The sequence below is a fragment of the Electrona antarctica genome (assembly GCF_951216825.1).
Source record: "Electrona antarctica genome assembly, chromosome: 5".
NCBI classification, from domain to species: domain Eukaryota; kingdom Metazoa; phylum Chordata; class Actinopteri; order Myctophiformes; family Myctophidae; genus Electrona; species Electrona antarctica.
In genome coordinates, this window is record NC_136810.1 from 2,066,538 (window position 1) to 2,090,446 (window position 23,909).

Consider the following 23,909-nt stretch of genomic DNA (forward strand, 5'->3'; position numbering starts at 1 on the left):
TCTCTCTCTCTCCCCCCCCCTCCCCCTAATACAGTAGGTTTGTAGGTACAACGCCCTTTTTTCAACATGATATTTGATTACTTTTCCTGGGTGTGACCACAGAATTAGCAACAGTGAAACATGCATTCATATTTCCATGAATGTTAGATACGATTGTCTTTGAGTCAGTTACACTCAACACAATGCAACACAACCACACAACAGAGTCAGTTACACTCAACACAATGCAACACAACCACACAACAGAGTCAGTTACACTCAACACAATGCAACACAACCACACAACAGAGTCAGTTACACTCAACACAATGCAACACAACCACACAACAGAGTCAGTTACACTCAACACAATGCAACACAACCACACAACAGAGTCAGTTACACTCAACACAATGCAACACAACCACACAACAGAGTCAGTTACACTCAACACAATGCAACACAACCACACAACAGAGTCAGTTACACTCAACACAATGCAACACAACCACACAACAGAGTCAGTTACACTCAACACAATGCAACACAACCACACAACAGAGTCAGTTACACTCAACACAATGCAACACAACCACACAACAGAGTCAGTTACACTTACACTCAACACAATGCAACACAACCACACAACAGAGTCAGTTACACTCAACACAATGCAACACAACCACACAACAGAGTCAGTTACACTCAACACAATGCAACACAACCACACAACAGAGTCAGTTACACTCAACACAATGCAACACAACCACACAACAGAGTCAGTTATACACTCAACACAATGCAACACAACCACACAACAGAGTCAGTTACACTCAACACAATGCAACACAACCACACAACACATCTTTTCTTTTTATCATGTTTTTATTTTATTATGCACACTTTAGACAGACTTAATGTGCACTAAAACCACTTGATGTGTAGTTTGTGGCTGACCCTCACTTCGCTCAGTGGGAGCTCTAGTCAACAGCCTCCGTGCTACACCAAATAATGATTGATTGATTGATTGATTGAAGAATTTATTAACAGTTTGCAGAATTACAGTACATTTCAAGCACAAACTCAATACAAAGGCTGTTAACTGTGAGTGGACGACCCAATTAAGCATTACACTTGTTTCCAATAGGGTCCACCATGTTCAAATCATCAAAACATTTAGAGACGTACAAATAGACACTTCTATAGACAGAACAGGAATTCATCATAAAGGAGGTAAAAAGGGAAAAGAAATATATACAGTGAGGGGAAAAGGGGGGGGGGGGGGGGGGGGGGATTCAGATTTTACGGGGGCCAGTTTCGAATTGCAGCCATCCGTAGGTGCCCTTTGAGAGCGGTTTTGAAGGAGTCAAGGGATTCGCATGTCTTAATGACTGTTGGTAGGGCGTTCCACATTTTGGTGGCATAGGAGCGAAAATAATTTAGTCCCTTGTTTGTGCCGATGTGAGGTCACTTCAGAGTACTCCGTGGAGAGGAGAGTAACATTTGGAAAATACTAGAAGTATGTGTGTCCCATTTAGGGCTGTCACTGTCCGTAATTCATGAGCAAACTTTGTTTTAACCAAGGGGCTTTTCATCTTTTCATAATGCATTATGCAAACTAAACTGCCGGTGTTTACAAATAATTCACAATTGTACTTTGCTGAAAATATTGTCTGAATAAACTTGAAGGATTTTAATATTATTAATATATCCCTAGTGGAGCAACAGAAGCAGCAACATGAAAGGATCACGCACAAAAGATTGTTCGTAACTTTTTAAACGATAGATATAGGATACCGAAAGCAGATTTTCAGCATATTTTGATTTAGTATTTTGATTTAGAGCTCGTAGATCGGCTATTTTCAGCAAGTGTAAAATCAGTCATTACGACGACATCAAGGCCCACCAAAATACATTTTAGTCGACTAAATCTACTGTAGATTTAGTTGTGCGTGCGTGTGTGCGTATGTGCGAGCGTGTGTACACATATATGGCTGTTTCATTAAAGCTAATGGTGATGATTCATTGTGTTAAGGGCAGAAAACTCATCTCATATTCCATTACTAGGCACGTGCACACGCACGCACGCACACACGCACACAAGCACGCACGCACCCACACAAACCAGACAGAACACACTTTCATCTGAAATATCATTTAACATCCACTTTACATATTACAGATATTACAGATATTACAGATAACAAACACCAATTAACCCATTTAGACCTGGGAACGATTCTACAAATGTCTTCTAAATCCTGACAGTTTTCTTGAAAAACCTGTTTCTATGTCAGTGGTTCTCAAACTATTTAATGTCAAGGACCCCCAACCATTTATGTAATTGGCCGCCGACCACCGTCTGAAAATATGTTGTTCCAGGGACCCCCCAGAAGCAAGCGAGTTAAAAATGTTGCTTTGAAAGAATATATATTCAAAGATGTTTCAAAAATAGCAGACCTATACAAGTTCATAGCGCGGTACTCGGTGCCGTACTATGAGCTTGTAGATCTGCTATTTTTCAACAGCTAAAGCATATAACATAAATTTTAAAACATCAAAAGGGTTTCCCCGTTCAGAATGGGTTAATCTTCAGAGCGCTGTAGCTGTCAGGATCCGAATAGGTTCATAAACTCTAATCTTATTTTCTTTCTCATCCTTTCACCCGGTACATCCTCTTCCCTTCTTGTTCCCTCTCCTCTACATCATTCTCTCTCTTCTCTTCTTGTTCCCTCTCCTCTACATCATTCTCTCTCTTCCCTTCTTGTTCCCTCTCCTCTACATCATTCTCTCTCTTCTCATCCTTTCACCCGGTACATCCTTTCCCTTCTTGTTCCCTCTCCTCTACATCATTCTCTCTCTTCTCTTCTTGTTCCCTCTCCTCTACATCATTCTCTCTCTTCTCTTCTTGTTCCCTCTCCTCTACATCATTCTCTCTCTTCTCTTCTTGTTCCCTCTCCTCTACATCATTCTCTCTCTTCTCTTCTTGTTCCCTCTCCTCTACATCATTCTCTCTCTTCTCTTCTTGTTCCGTCTCCTCTACATCATTCTCTCTCTTCTCGTTCATCTGTAAATGTGAACGTATGACCCGTCTGGCCAGAGGATGGAAGAACAGCCTTTTGAAAACGCTAATACATAATTAGAGAATTGAAATTAGTGTAGGAGTGTACACGATACACTTTAACCCATTTTGACCTGGGAACGATTCTACAAGGGTAGGTACCCTCACAAAAAACATGCAGTCCTGGTCTCTAAACTGCCTCCCCCTGGCCAGCCGGGGCGCCTGATAGAGGGGAAAGGAACTGGTTGGAATAACGTGTTCCTTCCACGTGCTACATCGAACCAGGGAAACTCCCCCCTGTCAGGTGTAAAGGAGCAACTTGGACACTCAGGCATGAAGGAAGCATGAGTTCAAGTCCGTTGCTCTCCCCATGTCCCCCATATATGGGGACTAGGTTGGCAGAGAGTGTGTAGAGCCCAGGATCATCAGGATTATCAGGATTAGATAATTGACACAGGGGTGAAAAATGGGTTACAAAATCGTGGGATAAAAAATATATATAAAAAAAAGGTCATACAGAGAGGATGAGTTGACTATGACTGTAAAGCACACCTAGGATTCCATGCGTGGACAAAAGAAGCTGTCTGCCGGCGTCTCTTCCGGGTTTTTAGACAGCTGGTGGATGGAAATGAAGCTCAGATTGCAGCGTCGGCCAGATTCCCGCGTGGGTGGAGCTTCATTTCCATCCACCGGCTGTCTAAAAACCCAGAAGGGACCCCAGCAGACAGCTTCCTTTGGCCGTGCATGGAAGTTCAGGTGTGCCCAGGCTGTATATGCTGTTCAGGTACGATGTCAGAAGCTGCTCTCCAGTCTGACTCCCGTCACTCACAGGGTTGTGAGTGACGGGAGTGAGTGACAGGGTTGTGTGTTCTTCAGTGTGAGGCGTCGACACATATTTCTGCTGTGCACCAGACTTTTTTTTTCTTCCACTGACTAACCCATTTTGGACGGGAACCCCATTTGGTGTTTTAAGCATTATGTTATACTTTAGCTATTGAAGAATAGCAGATCTACAAGACCTAGACATGCATGTAAACTAGGCACACTCAGGCTTGCGCATGCGTGCACGCGCGCGCACTCTCTCTCACACACTTCACAAGTGTAAATAATGTATTTGTTGTTGTTTTTGTTATTTTCCATACCTATGTTTGATTACTTTGTCTCCTTACTATTTGTATATTATCTTTGGTCAGAACCACATATAAGTACTCCATGGGTTTCTTTTCTCACCTGCACACACTTCTCTTTTATTGATGTTACCTTTTTTTGTACTGTTTTATTGTGCGAATAAACTAAACTAAAAAAACAAGCTCATAGCACGGCACCAAGTGCTATGAGCTTGTAGGTCTGCTATTTTTGAAAAATCGTGAAAATGCGACACAAATCTTTGAATATATATTCTTGTGAACGGGTCCCTGGAACAACATATTTTCAGATGGGGGTCGGAGGCCAAATACATATACATTTTGTGGTCCTTGACATGAAATAGTTTGAGAACCACTGACACAGAAACATGGGGTTTTTCAGAAAACTATCAGGAGTTAGAAGATATTTGTAGAATCGTCCTGAGGTCCAAATGGATTAAGGCTTTAAGCGTATAACTCTCCGGTTCTCCTTCCCTTTCTACTGTACAGAATGTACTGTCTTCCTCTACATCTCTTCTTTCTACTGTACAGAATGTACTGTCTTCCTCCACATCTCTTCTTTCTACTGTACAGTATGTACGGTCTTCCTCTACATCTCTTCTTTCTACTGTACAGAATGTACTGTCTTCCTCTACATCTCTTCTTTCTACTGTACAGAATGTACTGTCTTCCTCTACATCTCTTCTTTCTACTGTACAGTATGTACGGTCTTCCTCCACATCTCTCCCTCTAAATCTAAAAACAAAGCCAAGTGACAGCTGTGTACGTAAACCTTAGAGTATATATATATATACAAGTAAGACGCGCAAACGCGGGAAGCGAACGCAGCTCGTAAATTGCAATAACAACAATTAGAATAAATTACGTACTTTTTAAGGTTTTTTTTAAGTTAAGTTTTTTTAAATTAAATGTTTTTTCAAGTTTTTTTAAGTGTGTATGTGTGCGTGCGTGCGTGTTTCTTTTTTAGGTTTTTTTTTTAAAAGTTTTTTGTTTAAGTTTTTTTTTAAGTTACGTTTTTTTTTAAGTTAAGTTTTTTGTGTGTGTGCGTTTTTCCTTTTTAAGTTTTTTTTTTAAGTTAAGTTTTTTTTTAAGTTAAGTTTTTTTTTAAGTGAAGTTTTTTGTGTGTGTGCGTTTTTCCTTTTTAAGTTTTTTTTTAAGTTAAGTTTCTTTTTAAGTTAAGTTTTTTGTGTGTGCGTTTTTCCTTTTTAAGTTTTTTTTTAAGTTAATTTTTTTTTTAAGTTAAGTTTTTTGTGTGCGTTTTTCCTTTTTAAGTTTTTTTTTAAGTTACGTTTTTTTTTAAGTTAAGTTTTTTTTTAAGTTAAGTTTTTTTTTAAGTTACGTTTTTTGTGTGTGTGTGTGTGTGTGTGTGTGTGTGTGCGTGCGTGCGTGCGTGCGTCTGTGTGTGTGCGTGCATGTGTGTGTGTGTGTTTTTGTGTGTGATACAGCTCCGCCCTCTGGTGGTGGGCGGGTGGTGTTACAGCGTGACACACACACACAGACACACACACAGACGTGATCTGCTGGGTCTCATAGTAAATGCTCACTGCGTTCGCAACTATTCATATATATATGTCTCTATTCATATATGAATAGAGACGGCACCGGATATCTCCTCCCATCCACTTGCATTAAGTTGCTCAAAAGCGCATGAGGCGATTTCACTCAGAAACAGAGTGCATTCTGGGATGGATTTGCCCCAAACTGATGAACGCGCTGGCCGTTGACTATCATTGCACACGTTCACGTATGAAACAGCGGCGTTCACGTATGAAACAGCGGCGTTCACGTATGAAACAGCGGCGTTCACGTATGAAACAGCGTTCACGTGTCATCATGAACGTGCACAATGATAGTCAACGGACCAGCGCGTTCATGAGTTTGGCCCAGCGCTGCAATACCAAATTCGCCCACTATGTCCATTTCGCCTCAGGGTTTCCTCCGGGTGTCGCCTCTATTCATATATATACTCTAAGACGTAAACATGCGTGAGCATGCTTGCAGTCCACTACTGCATGGTTGCACCGCTCCGGCCCTCATGAAGTCACATTTCGTCCAATGCGGCCCCCACCCCAAAATGGGTTTGACATCCCTGAAGGCTTTAAGCCTCTCCGGTTCTCCTTCCCTTTCTACTGTACTGTACAGTACTGTCTTCCTACACATCTCTCCCTCTAAATCCTCCTCTCCTGTTTCTCTCTCTCTCTGCGTGATGCTTCCTTCTCCTTCACCTCTGCCAACCTGCCATCTCTCTTGTTGCTAATATCTGTCTTGCTTTCTCTTACTTACCCTTGAATTATGTAAATGTGGACAAATGATGTGACATGTTGTCATTACTTGGCAATGAAATGAGGATAATACGAGACAATTATTCATTCGCAGAGTACACTAATGTACGTTTACAGCACCATTCTTCTGTGGTTGTTTTCACGGTGGTCTGTCCTTCACTCGTCCTTCACTGAGGAACAGTGCCGTCGCTAGGTATACGCGCAACACGCACTACGAGTAGGACAACACGCCGAGGGGGGCAACACGCCGAGGGGGGCAACACGCCGAGGGGGACAACACGCTGAGGGGGGCAACACGCCGAGGGGGGCAACACGCCGAGGGGGACAACACGCTGAGGGGGGCAACACGCCGAGGGGGACAACACACCGAGGGGGGGCAACAAAATGTTCCAAAAAGTGCCAAGCCGACCCTCATAATAACAAATTTTCCCCCGCGGCTCCGCCACGTAATAACGAGCGGCCGTGTGTGCATGCGTCCTCGCAAAGGGCGAAAATAGCCGATCTGAATGAGGAAATGCAGCGCTCGATCTCGTCGGGAGGGGGGAGGGCGGGGGCAGCACAAATCCTACGAGTAGGGCAACCAAATGGTCAGCTACGGCCCTGCTGAGGAAAGAGGTGATGGAGTTTCACTTTTGTTGATCCAAGTAAGAAGTGAAGCTAAACTTAAATGTATGTTGAGAGAAACACTCAAGAAAGATGTATGTATTGTGCAGTGTGGTGCCAAAGGGACGAGCCGTCTAGTGTATTGTCCTTACTTATTTCCGCCACATTTTTGTGTTTGTCTGTCCTTCGGCGGCGAATCTTGCAAAGCACTCTTCCATTCAGCAATGCATGTGCTCTCTGCCAGTAGGCCAAGCGCATGTGTGTGCGTGCGTGTGTGTGTGTGTGTGTGTGTGTGTGTGTGCGTGCGCGCGTGTCCGTCTGTATATGGATATTGCAATTTCATTACAGTTAAACACTACATTGTGTTTTGATATTGCCAAGCAGTGCTAGGAAACCCATCTCTTCATCTTCCATTAAAAATTCTAGTCACACACACACGCACACCCACGCACGCACGCGCACGCACACGCACGCACAATCATTTCCTCTCAAAGATCATTTAACATCTACTTTACATATTACAGATGTTATAGATTACAAACACAAATTAGTCTTCAGAGCGCTGCAGCTGATCAGGCTCCAAATGGTTTGATTAACTCTGTTATGTCTGTTCTATGATTAACTCTGTTATGTCTGTTCTATGATTAACTCTGTTATGTCTGTTCTATGATTAACTCTGTTATGTCTGTTCTATGATTAACTCTGTTATGTCTGTTCTTTGATTAACTCTGTTATGTCTGTTCTATGATTAACTCTGTTATGTCTGTTCTATGATTAACTCTGTTATGTCTGTTCTATGATTAACTCTGTTATATCTGTTCTATGATTAACTCTGTTATGTCTGTTCTATGATTAACTCTGTTATGTCTGTTCTATGATTAACTCTGTTATGTCTGTTCTATGATTAACTCTGTTATGTCTGTTCTATGATTAACTCTGTTATGTCTGTTCTATGATTAACTCTGTTATGTCTGTTCTATGATTAACTCTGTTATGTCTGTTCTATGATTAACTCTGTTATGTCTGTTCTATGATTAACTCTGTTATGTCTGTTCTATGTTAACTCTATGATTAACTCTGTTATGTCTGTTCTACGATTAACTCTGTTATGTCTGTTCTATGATTAACTCTGTTATGTCTGTTCTATGATTAACTCTGTTATGTCTGTTCTATGATTAACTCTGTTATGTCTGTTCTATGATTAACTCTGTTATGTCTGTTCTATGATTAACTCTGTTATGTCTGTTCTATGATTAACTCTGTTATGTCTGTTCTATGATTAACTCTGTTATGTCTGTTCTATGATTAACTCTGTTATGTCTGTTCTATGATTAACTCTGTTATGTCTGTTCTATGATTAACTCTGTTATGTCTGTTCTATGATTAACTCTGTTATGTCTGTTCTATGATTAACTCTGTTATGTCTGTGTGTCTGTGTGTCTGCCTGTGTCTGTGTGTCTGCCTGTGTCTGTTTGTCATGTCTGTGTGTCTGTGTGTCTGTATCTGTGTGTCTGTGTGTCTGTGTCTGTGTGTCTGTGTGCTAATCTTGCATTTAGCTTCGCCTATCAACTAGAACTAGAACTAGAACTAGAACTAAGATGAGAGAACATATTTTTGTTTCGGCTTCACTGCACTGGCTTCCGGTTGTTTTTAGGATTGATTTTAAAATTATTTTACTTGTTTATAAAGCTCTCAATGGTCTCGCTCCTTCCTACCTACATGACTGCCTGCCTAAATATGTCCCAAACCGCCCCCTAAGGTCTTCCACTGCTGGCCTGCTGGCTTTGCCTAAAAACATGGCAACTAAAAAATATGGGGAAGCAGCGTTTTGCTTCTACGGGCCGACGGCGTGGAACAAACTCCCACTGTACCTTCGACAGGCAGCCTCTGTAGACATTTTTAAAGCGCAGCTCAAGACCCACTTCTACACCCTTGCTTTTAATTGGTCTTTTAATTTGTTTTTGTTATTCATGTCCCTCACTGTATCGCATTACTGCTCTTGTTTTTTTTTATGTTTATGCCTTGCTTTTCTTTTCTTTTTTTCTCCATTGCTCTGTAAAGCACTTTGAGCTGCATTTCATGTCATGAAAGGTGCTATACAAATAAAGTTTTATTATTATTATTATTATTATTATCAGTATCATAGTCCTTGTGCATATTGCTGGCAGTGGGCCAGTTACCTCAATTGACCTGGTTGTCATTTACATTGGAACAAATGATCCCGGCTGGAAAGTGTCCCAAGGGGGAGTGTCTAAGTGGGAGAGGGCGGGGCTTAGCTAAAGGTGATTTCTAGAGTTTAACATTGCCATTGATCAGTTGTCAATGAAAACTATGCAACAAAAACACCTGTCTATCCAGGTTATGGGATCTATACTATACTAACTATAGCAAATTACAACGCTTCTGTCCCTCTGCGGCTTATGGGAAGTACCTACTTAAATATGACGACACAAGAAGACTTTATATATTACACAAAAAAACATTTACATTGATCATCAATGTGACAACTAGGTGTGAGTCTCTTTCCTGAGAGTATGGATTGCATTGACTGCCAGCTTTCAGATGTGTGTGTACTGCATCTCATGCTACATGTAACTTGTGTGTGTCAACTTGTGTATAGTGCCAACATCATCACAGAGAGTTTTTCATATCGTGAAGAACGAGGGGCAGCGATATACCGACACTTAACCACTCAACCTTTTGATTGACTGGTGATACAAACACAGTTGACTGGTCCCTGACCGAACAACTAGCAAGTTCCACCCTGGTTCTGCCTCCTTCTGGTTGTTTGAAAGTGTGTCCTCATTCTGGCAAGAGAGAGATTCACTGGCCTTCACTTCTTATTCTTCTTATTCTTTTTTGCTTCTGTTTCTCGACTCGGACGTGAGTATAATGAGTAGGAGAGGTTGCGTGGTCCGTACACGGGCCCTCGCTACCGCTTGCCCCGAGTTCAGTACATTCATTCCAAGTTGTAAAAGAAAAAAAGGAAATTATATGTATCACACTATACTCTTTCAATGGTAGTGGATGGAGAAAGGACTTTTTGTCAACAGCAATCAATCGATGGACTTGACAAAGGGTCAATTGATGCATGGAGGTAACAATCACACTCTCCAAGGACACACATCTGTTCAGAATTACGTGCAAGATTTCACTAACAATTTAGCTGTGCCACAACAATGCCTGCTGTCTATACTCCGGTTCCACTGTGAGTCCAATTCAGAAGAACACAGTTTGCCGGCCACTGCTACAGAGCTGACAATGAGGTTATATCTTCCCTTCTTCTCTGGAGTCCTGCCTCAAAGCAGACCAGAGGTAGAAAACTGTCGTTGCCTGAAGTCATCGCTAGGGACACATGCATCAGTAAGCAGGAACTGGGGATGGTAATGAAGGACCTGGAAGTCTGGCGTGGCATTGTGAAATCCATGACCTCGACCGCGGTCGAAAAATGATGATGATAACCATGAAAAATCCGTTATTATCCCCATTGCCATGTGCCTTTTCATTCACACACACACACACACACACACACACACACACACACACACACACACACACACACACACACACACACACACACACACACACACACACACACACGTCCACGTTGTCATTGCGTGCCCCAGAAAAGGATGAGGCAGAGGGCAGGCCTCCTGGTGGAGATTTGCGCTCCACTGCGTCGACGCCTCTCATGTCTTTTTCACCCTCGCCGTCCTCTTACCTTCTCGTGTCCCTCTCCTCGTCCACATCGTTCTCCTCCGTTCTGTTCATCGGTGTTCTGTTCTTCATGACCTGACCTGACCTCATGTCTGCATGTTCTGTCGTCTGTTATACCGTTCTGAACGGGAACCCCTTTTTGGTGTTTTAAGCATTATGTTTATACTTTAGCTATTGACAAATAGCAGATCTACAAGTGCTGCGCTACGAGCTTGTAGGTCTGCTATTTATGAAAAATCATGAAAATGTGGTGCAAATCTTTGAAGATATATATTCTTTCAGAGCAAACGTTTTTAACTCAAATCTTTGCTTCTGGGGGGGTCCCTGGAACTACCTATTTTCAGATGGGGGTCGGTGGCCAAATGCAGATAATTCTGGGGGTCTTTGACATGAAAAAGGTTGAACACCACTGACACAGAAACATGAGGTTTTTCAGAAAACTGTTAGAAGACATTTTGTAGAATCGTTCCCGGGTCTAAATGGGTTAAACCATCTGTTCTTCTCCTTTGCTCCCTCCCTGTCCTCCTTCCCATGTCTCTGCTCCCCCCTCTCTGCTCCCTCCCTGTCCTCCTTCCCATGTCTCTGCTCCCCCCTCTCTGCTCCCTCCCTGTCCTCCTTCCCATGTCTCTGCTCCCCCCTCTCTGCTCCCTCCCTGTCCTCCTTCCCATGTCTCTGCTCCCCCCTCTCTGCTCCCTCCCTGTCCTCCTTCCCATGTCTCTGCTCCCCCCTCTCTGCTCCCTCCCTGTCCTCCTTCCCATGTCTCTGCTCCCCGGTGGTTCTCAGAGAGGGATCTGGGGACCCCCCAGGGGGTCCTTGAAGAGCAAAATGTGTTATAACATGGAGCATCAGAAATCAGTTGAACCACTTTTCTCCTTTTCAAAGGAATTTTATACCACACGATTCTGTTACCCAATGTTTTCACCCCTTGCCTATAGGCAGTACAATCCTGGGCCTATACTCTCCCTCCCTGGAAGGAACACATTATTCCAACCAGTTCCTTTCCCCTCCATCAGGCACGACGGCTGACCAGGGGGAGGCAGTATAGAGACCAGGATCACTGGTAATGTTCTTTTGAGGGTACCTACACAATATATATATATCCTCCTCAGCCAACTCAAGGTACGGCCACGGAGCCGACTTGGGGACCCAACGCAGCTCCTCCAAGGAAAACAAACAAATTAACGGAGCTGAACGTGAATCCCCCCCACCGCCCACCCCTTTTTTTCCCCTCACTGTATATGTTTCTTTTCCCTTTTTACCTCCTTTATGATGAATTCCTGTTCTGTCTATAGAAGTGTCTATTTGTACGTCTCTAAATGTTTTGATGATTTGAACATGGTGGACCCTATTGGAAACAAGTGTAATGCTTAATTGGGTCGTCCACTCACAGTTAACAGCCTTTGTATTGAGTTTGTGCTTGAAATGTACTGTAATTCTGCAAACTGTTAATAAATTCTTCAATCAATCAATCAATCAATCCTCCTGGGGTGCAGGTTCATTGGTTAACCAGTCATTAGTCCGACATCGACAACCTATCTCTAACCCTAACCTAACCATAACCGCGAGCACGGGGGGAGCAGCGCAGTTCGAGCGGTAGTCCAACCGTTGTTTCTGCATGTCGGACTAATGTTGGTGTGTCAAATCTTAGCGCGCTGCATCCCCTTCCTCTGCTTTCCTCTTATAGCCTGGGGTCCACCTATGCTTTCTATGGCATAGGGCAGCTCCCGGGAGAATCTAGACGCCTGACAGGCAGGTAGGCAGGTAGGTAGGTAGGTAGGTAGGTAGGTAGGTAGGTAGGTAGGTAGGTAGATAGATAGATAGATAGATAGATAGATAGATAGATAGATAGATAGATAGATAGATAGATACTCTCTGTGAATACATCTGAAAATAGCCTGGGGTCCACCTATGCTTTCTATGGCATAGGCAGCTCTCGGCAGGATCCGCCGGGATAATCTAGACGCAGCTGTGCGACATGAGACTAATTAATTAGAGCGACAGAGAGAGAGGTGTGTGTGTGTGCGTCAATTTAACAAAGGTGCAGACGATCAGAAATCAGCAGAGAGTGAGCGACGTTTGCGCTACTCTATGCCGAATTGAAGTGGACTCGGTCCCAGACTTTTTTTCCTTCTCCCTGGAAATAAAAACGTCTGTGTTTCCGAGGCTACTTTCCTCTCATCTCCTCTCGGCTCCCTTCTCCTCTTCACCTCCTGCCTCTGCTGTTATTTGCTATTATTTGTCTCTTCACTTATTCTTGAATTATGTAAATGTAGACAAATGATGTGACAAGTAGTTACTGGGCAAAGCAATGAGGATAATAAGAGACAATTATGCAGACACAGAGCACGCTAATGGACGTTTAGCAGCATTCTACTCCAGCTGTTTTCCCTTTTAGTGGTTTGTCCTTCACTGTGCTGCGCACGGGGAAGGCCGTGATGGAGACAATGGGGAAACAATGGGAAACTATAAACTTGAAAAAATGTGTTAACTCATTCTGGGTGGGAACCCCTTTTGGTGCTTTAGCTGTTGAAAAATAACATGTAGGTCTGCTATTTTTGAAAAATCGTGAAAATGTGGCGCAAATATTTGAATAAATATTCTTTCAGAGCGAATGTTTTTAACTCAAATCTTTGCTTCTGGGAGGGGGTCCCTGGAACAACATATTTTCAGATGGGGGTCGGCGGCCAAATACATATAAATCTTGGGGTCCTTGACATGAAATAGTTTGAGAACCACTGACATAGAAACATAGGCTTTTCAGAAAACGGTCAGGATTTAGAAGACATTTGTAGAATCGTCCTCAGGTCTAAATGTGTTAAATAAATCATACAGGTATGTATTTTCCTTATTATTTTTTTTACATGAGGTTTTTGCATAATTATAATTATGATAAATGAACGATGATTAATGCCTCCAGGTAATTACACCACTACAATCATTTGTCATAATTATGCAAAAAACAATAAAAAAAAACAAAAAGCATTGTCTGTCACTGCCACATTTTATAATACAATATATTTCAGTTTGTGGTCCTATTCCCAGCAGGGAGCTCCATATTAAACCATTCTGGACGGGAACCCCTTTTGGTGTTTTAAAGCTATTAAAAAATAGCAGATCTACAAGCTCATAGCTTGTAGATCTGCTATTTTTGAAATAGGGGGGGGGGGGGGGGGGGGGGACTACATATTTTGAGATTGGAGTCCAGGGCCAATAACATAATTCTGGGGGTCCTTGACATGAAATAGTTTGAAAACCACTATATAGAAACATAAGGTTTTTCATAAAACTGTCAGGATTTAGAAGGCATTTGGAGAATCGTCCTCAGGTCTAAATGGGTTAAATAGCATTGACCACTAACTAAACCATATTCACCTGCTATTATTATCAATCAGTTTCTGCACACAGAAATGTCCAATGCAGCACAGCACGCACATCACACATTTCTTTCACATCTAGGCCTACCACTGTTCGTTTGTAATTACTCTTCTGTTGTGCCCTTTGCCGGCAAAATACATCACATCACAAAAGTACCTCCGAATAATTTCACAGCAATGAATTCATGACATTTAAATGAGTTTGACTGCATTATTTTAGGCTACCGTGTTATTTTCAAAATAGAAACATTTCTACACTCAGATAAACCGACTCATGCTTAGTAATTCTGTTTTAACTGAAAATGTCCTAAACAAAAAAAAAATAGAACAAAGCAGCTACAATATTCATAATTCAAACAATTCAAATCAATAATTGACTCTATCTTTGATAAGCTTATACAGCCCTGTGTAATATTGATGGGATGGCCTGGATTTCACTCATGTCTCTCTAGGTCGTCCTCAGACGAGCCCTCCATCGTCGCCTCCAGTCATCCCAGGTTCTCCATCTGACCAGCTTGTTGGTGCTTTGAGCTCCTGCGTCGTTATTGAGTACATCCACATATAATATATAATATGTTAATGTGGGACGTCCTTGTGACCGGTGCCCGTGTGTTGGTTCCCACAGCACCAGTTTGCTGGCTGGCAGCTCTTGGTGTCTTTGGCAGTGTCCTGATAGACTCATTCTCCTGGTGTCTTTGGCAGTGTCCTGCTATAGTCTCATTCTCCTGGTGTCTTTGGCAGTGTCCTGCTATAGTCTCATTATCTTGGTGTCTTTGGCAGTGTCCTGCTATAGTCTCATTATCTTGGTGTCTTTGGCAGTGTCCTGCTATAGTCTCATTCTCCTGGTGTCTTTGGCAGTGTCCTGCTCATTCTCCTGGTGTCTTTGGCAGTGTCCTGCTATAGTCTCATTCTCCTGGTGTCTTTGGCAGTGTCCTGCTATAGTCTCATTCTCCTGGTGTCTTTGGCAGTGTCCTGCTATAGTCTCATTCTCCTGGTGTCTTTGACAGTGTCCTGCTATAGTCTCATTATCCTGGTGTCTTTGGCAGTGTCCTGCTATAGTCTCATTATCCTGGTGTCTTTGGCAGTGTCCTGCTATAGTCTCATTATCCTGGTGTCTTTGGCAGTGTCCTGCTATAGTCTCATTCTCCTGGTGTCTTTGACAGTGTCCTGCTAGTCTCATTCTCCTGGTGTCTTTGGCAGTGTCCTGCTAGTCTCATTCTCCTGGTGTCTTTGACAGTGTCCTGCTATAGTCTCATTCTCCTGGTGTCTTTGGCAGTGTCCTGCTAATCTCATTCTCCTGGTGTCTTTGACAGTGTCCTGCTAGTCTCATTCTCTTGGTGTCTTTGGCAGTGTCCTGCTATAGTCTCATTCTCCTGGTGTCTTTGACAGTGTCCTGCTATAGTCTCATTCTTTTGTTGTCTTTGGCAGTGTCCTGCTAGTCTCATTCTCCTGGTGTCTTTGACAGTGTCCTGCTATAGTCTCATTCTCTTGGTGTCTTTGGCAGTGTCCTGCTAGTCTCATTCTCCTGGTGTCTTTGGCAGTGTCCTGCTATAGTCTCATTCTCCTGGTGTCTTTGGCAGTGTCCTGCTATAGTCTCATTCTCTTGGTGTCTTTGGCAGTGTCCTGCTATAGTCTCATTATCCTGGTGTCTTTGGCAGTGTCCTGCTAGTCTCATTCTCCTGGTGTCTTTGGCAGTGTCCTGCTATAGTCTCATTCTCCTGGTGTCTTTGGCAGTGTCCTGCTATAGTCTCATTCTCCTGGTGTCTTTGGCAGTGTCCTGCTATAGTCTCATTCTCCTGGTGTCTTTGGCAGTGTCCTGCTATAGTCTCATTCTCCTGGTGTCTTTGGCAGTGTCCTGCTAGTCTCATTCTCCTGGTGTCTTTGGCAGTGTCCTGCTATAGTCTCATTCTCCTGGTGTCTTTGGCAGTGTCCTGCTATAGTCTCATTCTCCTGGTGTCTTTGGCAGTGTCCTGCTATAGTCTCATTCTCCTGGTGTCTTTGGCAGTGTCCTGCTATAGTCTCATTCTCCTGGTGTCTTTGGCAGTGTCCTGCTATAGTCTCATTCTCCTGGTGTCTTTGGCAGTGTCCTGCTAGTCTCATTCTCCTAGTGTCTTTGGCAGTGTCCTGCTATAGTCTCATTCTCCTGGTGTCTTTGGCAGTGTCCTGCTATAGTCTCATTCTCCTGGTGTCTTTGGCAGTGTCCTGCTATAGTCTCATTCTCCTGGTGTCTTTGGCAGCGTCCTGCTAGTGTCTCATTCTCCTGGTGTCTTTGGCAGTGTCCTGCTAGTCTCATTCTCTTGGTGTCTTTGGCAGTGTCCTGCTATAGTCTCATTATCTTGGTGTCTTAGTTAAACATAATGAAAGTATATAAAACTGAACTGACTATATTTAAGAAATGAATGAACTGTTTAAACTCGGTACATAAAACTATCATTTAAGAATACTCTGCGCTGTAGTACATTTTAGATTAGTACTAAATGCACTCTAATAGTTTAGTAACCAGTCTATGTATTAGTTCCCTAGCGTTTATCTTTATTCTATAATGACAGAAGAGTGTTTTAAGACATTTTAAGAAAGTCAATTCAATATAGAATGTTTTAAGTCAACATGCATAGGCCCAAGCAGGAATAAGATACTAGATGAACATTCTCAGACAGTCAGTAAAACTAGCAGTCTGTCTGTAGGACAATAAAGTCTATTTTGGTTTACACCTTCTGTGGGCTTCAAAGAAGCTCAGAACAAAAGGATTTGCATGATTGATTGATTGATTGAAGAATGTATTAACAGTTTGCAGAATTACAGTACATTTCAAGCACAAACTCAATACAAAGGCTGTTAACTGTGAGTGGACGACCCAATTAAGCATTACACTTGTTTCCAATAGGGTCCACCATGTTCAAATCATCAAAACATTTAGAGACGTACAAATAGACACTTCTATAGACAGAACAGGAATTCATCATAAAGGAGGTAAAAAGGGAAAAGAAACATATACAGTGAGGGGGAAAAAAAGGGGTGGGCGGTGGGGGGGATTCACGTTCAGCTCCGTTAATTTGTTTGTTTTCCTTGGAGGAGCTGCGTTCTACCCTCGTGAGGTGTTGCTAGCTGAGACATTGACAATAGCCCCTTTTGGTCCCGCTCGTTGAAGTGTAAACATGCTTTACTTATGATAAATAAGAGTCGTCCAGTCTACTGAAATCTCCACACTTTGCCTAAGAGAAACCTTTGTAGCAGTCTAATTTTAACATTGTATGTTCAAGTAGTTATGTTATATACCATATGATTCATAATACACCACATAGTCGACTAAAATCTTATGATATTTATTTAGTCGACTAACACTAGACTAACACTAAGACATTCCAGGTGACTAAAATGTGACTTAAACTAAATGAATACTATTGAAGAGACTATGACTAAAACAAAAATCCAAATTTTACTGTCAAAATCAACACTGGCGCTAAGAGCTAACAGACATCTGTGCACGGACACCCACCCACGCACGCACACGCACACGCACACGCACGCACGCACGCACGCACGCACGCACGCACGCACGCACGCACGCACGCACGCACACACACAGACACAGTGACAATATGCAAGCAGGTAAACAGACAGAAATAGTAAGTCTAGTCACAAGCAACGGGCATGCAATCCAATATAGGCAGACAAAATCCAAAATAGGGAACATGGCAGAAATCCTGAATCTAAAGCAGGCAAACATCCACGCCACGGGTATAAGCAAACAGAGGCTGATTCAATGAGATGAGACTCAATAAACCACACAGAGAATGGAATACAGAGCCTGGAATAGGCCTCAAGACTCAATATACCACACAGAGAATGGAATACAGAGCCTGGAATAGGCCTCAAGACTCAATACCACACAGAGAATGGAATACAGAGCCTGGAATGGAAGATGGTAACCGCAAGGTTCCCAGTTCGAACCCTGTGGGCTCCCCCAGAGTTGGTGTCGAAGTGTCCTTGAGCAAGACCCTGAACCCCTAATTGCTCCTGATGTGCAGGTTGGTGCCTTGCATGGTTTCCGCCGCCATCGGTGTGTGAATGTGTGTGAATGGGTGAATGTAATGCACAATCTATGTAAAGGTGTGTGAATGGGTGAATGTAATGCACAATCTATGTAAAGGTGTGTGAATGGGTGAATGTAATGCACAATCTATGTAAAGGTGTGTGAATGGGTGAATGTAATGCACAATCTATGTAAAGGTGTGTGAATGGGTGAATGTAATGCACAATCTATGTAAAGGTGTGTGAATGGGTGAATGTAATGCACAATCTATGTAAAGGTGTGTGAATGGGTGAATGTAATGCACAATCTATGTAAAGGTGTGTGAATGGGTGAATGTAATGCACAATCTATGTAAAGGTGTGTGAATGGGTGAATGTAATGCACAATCTATGTAAAGGTGTGTGAACCCCAAATGGAACCAAATGTACCCGTTAGGGTCCATTTGGTTCCATTTGTACACTCTCTGAGTTACAGACCCATAAGGGTCCATTTGGTTCCATTTGTACACTCTCTGAGTTACAGACCCATAAGGGTCCATTTGGTTCCAAACTATCATTTAGGTGGGGACCCCCTGGAACTCCCTCAAGGACCCCTGGGGGTCCCTGAACCCCACTTTGGGAACCACTACCCTGCAGTATGTATCACACACACACACAGACAGACACAGACACAGACACACACACAGACACACACACACACACACACACACACACACACACACACACACACACACACACACACACACACACACACACACACACACACACACACACACACACACACACACACACACACACACACAATGAGACAATAAAGAATAGCACATTAGTAAGAAAAAAAGAAGTCAAAGTACGTACAGAACATATTAGTCATGAATTGAAGTGCTGTGTGCCTAGATGTGTGTGTGTGTCTGTCTGTGTAGCAGGCTGCCTCTACACACAGGCAGGCAGATGTTCACTTCAGTCTGGAGTAGGCTAAGTAGCTATTCCTAAGTAGCTATTCCGCAGCCTATTACCGGTTGCTGCAAAGCCATTTTCTAAGTGGCAGCATTGGAAATAGTGTGTGGTTACGTTGGGATGGCTAGGGTCTTAGTGAAGACTGCAAGCTTTATGGTTACGTTGGGATGGCTAGGGTCTTAGTGAAGACTGCAAGCTTTATGGTTACGTTGGGATGGCTAGGGTCTTAGTGAAGACTGCAAGCTTTATGGTTACGTTGGGATGGCTAGGGTCTTAGTGAAGACTGCAATCTTTATGGTTACGTTGGGATGGCTAAGGGTCTTAGTGAAGACTGCAAGCTTTATGGTTACGTTGGGATGGCTAGGGTCTTAGTGAAGACTGCAAGCTTAATGGTTACGTTGGGATGGCTAAGGGTCTTAGTGAAGACTGCAAGCTTTATGGTTACGTTGGGATGGCTAAGGGTCTTAGTGAAGACTGCAAGCTTTATGGTTACGTTGGGATGGCTAGGGTCTTAGTGAAGACTGCAAGCTTAATGGTTACGTTGGGATGGCTAAGGGTCTTAGTGAAGACTGCAAGCTTTATGGTTACGTTGGGATGGCTAAGGGTCTTAGTGAAGACTGCGAGCTTTATGGTTACGTTGGGATGGCTAAGGGTCTTAGTGAAGACTGCGAGCTTTGCCACAATGTCCTGGATGAAGGGAAGCTCACATCCACTGATGCACTATTATGCTACAATTAATGCTTTGCGGTTATGCACAGAATACACCATTTTAAAGAAGAATCAAGACATTCAAGTAAAGAGGGTGTTTGTCACATACAAGCAATGAAATATTAGAGTGGTTGTGCTAAGTGTAAGAACAGGAAAAGAAGAAATCACAATAATAGATCCTCTAGCAAAAGCCCAAAAGGTAGATTGTGGTCTACCAGTAGATCACAAAGGCTGTGCAGGTAGATCACACGGCATGCCCCCATAATATTTAATTTAAATATTAAAAAATGAATTAAGGTGACTTGATGAGTGACTTGATGAGTGTTGCTGTCTGTGGTGGCATTACAAATTAAATACAACAAATACCTACCTATTCCATTTCTCCCCTGGCCTCTATTTCCCATTCAAATGCATTTGTCTTATATGTAACACCAGCTCCACTATTCCAAAGCCCCCTCAGGTACATTATATAAACTATTTTTAGCGATGGTATAATACATTATTTTGGTGGGTATAGATCTTGTTCAGCTGGTCATTTTGAAAGTAGCTCTCAAGTCAAAAAAGTGTGGGCACCCCTGCTCTATAGGCATTACTAGTCTCCTTGTCAAAACCAATGAGAATCGTAGCATCCTCAATCCTGCCACCTCTAGCTCTGCCTTCTGTCTCGTCGGCAGTGCCACCGTTTCCAAGCCGTAGAGCATGGCTGCTCTCACTACCATCTTAACTCACTTTGGGCAGGAACCCCTTTTGGTGTTTTAAGCATTATGTCATACTCAAGCTATTGAAAAATAGCAGATCTACAAGCTCATAGCGCGGCACCGAGTGCCGCGCTACGAGCTTGTAGGTCTGCTATTTTTGAAAAATCGTGAAAATGTGGCACAAATCTTTGAATGTATATTCTTTCAGAGCGAACATTTTTAACTCAAATCTTTGCTTCTGGGGGGGTTCCTGGAATAACATATTTTCAGATGGGGGTCGGTGGCCAAATACATATCATTTTTGGGGTCCTTGACATGAAATATTGATATAGAAACATGAGGTATTTCAGAAAACTGTCAAGATTTAGAAGACATTTTTTAAATTTCGACGTCAGGTTTAAATGGGTTAAACATGCTCCCTCTCACTCTCGCTGGCACTCTTCTGTCACAAATTACTCCCGACACTTCCCTCCCTCCGTTCCCCCCTGCCTGCAGCCTCTTCCTCCCTCCGTTCCACCCTGCCTGCACCCTCGTCTTCACCTCCACACTACTATACTGAGTATATCGGGATTGTTTTGTGGCCCCTATTTGTAATATTTCATGAAAATCTGCAGATATGTTAACTCTACGCCATCTGTATGCAGCAGATCTGCCAAGTTTTGCAATGCTTGGTACGAACAGTTCACGACTTTATGAGCAATATTATAATGTAACAAACTTTCTCAAGTTTCAATGCCTTCAGGGGCGGCTGCCCAGACTTTATAAGAGGACGGAGAAGAATATTAATAAGAAATGTATTCCTTTCCTTTTACAAATACAATAGGGTTCCCTAATTAATCTTCAGCGTGCCGCAGCTGTCAGGATCAAAACACTTTCATAAACTCTCTAATTCCAATTTCCAATTGCTTTTATTTTATCCTTTCACCCACAACGTTCTCATTTCCTCTCCTCCACCGGTCCTCTGACCTCCTGCCGGCATCACTCTTCTTTTAGACCATCTGTTCCTCCTCTCCTCTCCTCTCCTCTCCTCTCCTCTCCTCTCCTCTCCTCTCCTCTCCTCTCCTCTCCTCTCCTCTCCTCTCCTCTCCTCTCCTCTCCTCTCCTCTCCTTCCAGTCTCCTATCTTTAAAACATTTAGACCTGAGGACGATTCTACAAATTCCTTCTAAATCAGTTTTCTGAAAAAACCTCATGTTTCTATGTCAGTGGTGTTCAATATTTCATGTCAAGGACCCCCTAGAATGATATGTAATCGGCCGCCGACCCCCATCTGAAAACATCTTGTTCCAGGGACCCCCCTCCCAGAAGCTAAGATTTGAGTTAAAAACGTTCGCTCGGAAAGAATATGTATTCAAAGATTTGTGCGACATTTTCATGATTTTTCCAAAATAGCAGACCTACAAGCTCGTAGCGCGCCACTCGGTGCCGCGCTATGAGCTTGTAGATCTGTTATTTTTCAATAGCTAAAGTATAACATGATGCTATAAACACCAAAACGGGTTCCCGCCCAGAATGGATTAATCCTCTACTCCTCCTCGTCTAAATCTTGTTCTCCTTCACTCTCCTCTTCTCTCTGCTTCCATCTTCTCCTCACCTCCTTTAACCTAATGTATTTCTATTATTTGTCTTGCTTCTCTTTCCTTATCCTTGAATTATGTAAATGTAGACAAATGATGTGACGCGTGGTCATTTACTTGGCAAAGAAATTAGGATGATAAGAGACAATTATGCAGACACAGAGCACGCTAATGGACGTTTACCGCCGTTCCAACTCCAGCTGTTTTCACTGTGGTTTGTCCTTCACTGTGGAGGGGGTGACAGAGGGGGGGGGGGGGGGGGAGCGGGGGGGGGGGGGGTTTGTTGTGTTCGTGCAAAAAACAATGTGAAACAAACTTGTAAATGAATTCAGTAAATTACATCAGAATGTTGAGCATTTCTCTGGTCATATCACTCCATTGCTCACACCGCTAAAAACTATAGATTCTCGTCATGGCGTGTTTTCTGCGCTCCACCGCAGCCTGTGGATGATCTCAGGATCAACGAAGAACAGAACACCCTTTTTTCAGCTGGTTTAGAATCGTCTCTGCTTTCTGGTGGTTTGGGGCGAAAATGGAACGGATTATCGTGACGGCCCAGTTTTGTTTTTCTCAACTACAAGACTCTACCGGGTCTTTCAAAGCGATCGGTGCTCGGAGAATTATATTACATATCAAAGGTTATGTTCACCCCCCCCCATCACTCCCCATGAGGCCATCTTTGAACAAGCAGTGTTGAGAAAAGCTCGGATTATTGTATCTGACCCTTTGCAATGTGTTGTACCGAGAGTACGAGCTAATGCCATCCGGTAGGAGATATAGAACTCTGAACTCTGAACTCTGAACTCTGAACGCTGAAGTGCCCTTGAACAAGGCATTGAATCACTACGATGAAATGTTCTATGAGCAGGGCCTGGCTGGAAACAAGTTCTTGAGCTTAGCCCAGATACCCTGGGTAAATATAGTAATCATTTAATTTAATTTCTCCACGGTATGTGTGTATCATAGATTTAAACACTCATTTGTTCCCCGCCTGTCAATCAAAATGCTCAAACAGAGATTGCCGAGTGCACTTTATTGACTAGTTGCACTTTATCAAGGGAATGTGTGCAATATCTCTGTTTTTGTATGTATGGGTGTTTCATGGTGTTTTTCCTTTTCTTATGTGAACGTGTCTGTTATCTGTATGCAGCTGTGACTCCGTCTCCATGACAAGGGAGACAAATAAAGCCAACCTTGAACCTTGACCTTGTTAGTGAAAATACTCGGAATGGCCGGCAAGGGCAGCTCTAGACTAGTGGTTCCCAAAGTGGGGTCCGGGGACCCCCAAGGGTACCTGAGGGACTCCCAGGGGGTTGGAACCAAACGGACCATTATGGGTCTGTAACTCAGAGAGTGTACAAATGGAACCAAATGGACCCTAACAGGTCCATTTGGTTCCATTTGTACACTTTCAGAGTTCAAATAACATTGATTTTACAATATGAATTGGGGGTCCCAGGGATATAAATGCCATTAAATGGGGGGTCCGTAGACTAATGCATGTCAAACTGGGGGTCCTTGAAATTAAACGGGTTGAGAATCACTGCTAGAGCTGTAAAAATCTTCTCTTATGGGGGTCCCTGGCATATCCTTTCAAATGGGGGTCCGTGGGCTAAAAAGTGTCATTTTGGGGGTCCTTGGCATGAAAAGTTTGGGACCCCCTGCTCTAGACAATGTTTTAAATCCCCCCAAAAACTGTCTCTCCGTTTTTGAGTGCAATTCTGTGCCTGAAAATACATCCATTAAACACCAACTTATTTCCTCTCATATGGAGTTA